Raw genomic sequence first — 523 nt, 5'->3', positions numbered from 1 at the left:
CGCCCGCCCGCCCGCTCCTCACCGTGTCAGCGACAACACGGCCGGGGCCGAGGACGGGCTCCTCCGCGCCGCATCTTCCCGGCCGCCCGCGCGGACGGGGCCAGGGCGGGACCCGGACCGACCGGCCGCCGCTTCGGCCCTGCTCCGAGCCAAGGCAGCGAAACCAAAATGGCGGCGGCTCCTGCTCCACCGCGAGCGAGCGCCCGGCGCCCCGCCTTCCCCGCGCCCGGCCACGCCCTCTCCTGGCCACACCCCTCCGGGCTAGCCCCGCCCCCGCCGAGAGAGGGCGCCGTTAGCCCAGCGGTGGGCGGGATCCGCGTCATCCCCTCCCGCGCCTCCTGTCCCTGCCCGGGACCCGTAGCAGCCTCGCGTCACCCGGGGCCTCTCGCGCGGCGGATTCTGTCAGCGGGGCGGGCCCGCCGCCAGCGGTGAGTGCCGAGGCGCGCAGCGCCGGCCCGGGGGAAAGGAGGGGGGGGGATCGCACGGCGGCGACCGGAGCCCGCGCAGGTCGGCCGCTTGCTTG

At 79.0% G+C, this 523-nt stretch overlaps 2 protein-coding genes across 3 annotated transcripts in view; one reads left to right on the top strand and one right to left on the bottom strand.

Moving 5' to 3' along the window:
• The window catches only part of ASH1L (ash1 (absent, small, or homeotic)-like (Drosophila)), a 61,772-nt gene extending 61,662 nt beyond the window's left edge, over window positions 1-110 (bottom strand). For both annotated transcript variants that reach the window (XM_010564009.1, XM_010564010.1), the window contains exon 1: window positions 23-110. The gene's annotated coding sequence lies outside the window, so the exon portion shown is untranslated. The remainder of the gene's footprint in view (window positions 1-22) is intronic.
• A 186-nt stretch (window positions 111-296) lies between these two features.
• DAP3 (death associated protein 3) overlaps window positions 297-523 on the top strand; it is a 15,545-nt gene continuing 15,318 nt past the window's right edge. The window contains exon 1 of the mRNA XM_010564005.1: window positions 297-428. The gene's annotated coding sequence lies outside the window, so the exon portion shown is untranslated. The remainder of the gene's footprint in view (window positions 429-523) is intronic.

Source organism: Haliaeetus leucocephalus, unplaced genomic scaffold (assembly GCF_000737465.1).
Source record: "Haliaeetus leucocephalus isolate CR32 unplaced genomic scaffold, Haliaeetus_leucocephalus-4.0 Scaffold175, whole genome shotgun sequence".
Taxonomy (NCBI): domain Eukaryota; kingdom Metazoa; phylum Chordata; class Aves; order Accipitriformes; family Accipitridae; genus Haliaeetus; species Haliaeetus leucocephalus.
This window is presented reverse-complemented; position numbering and strand designations above follow the sequence as displayed.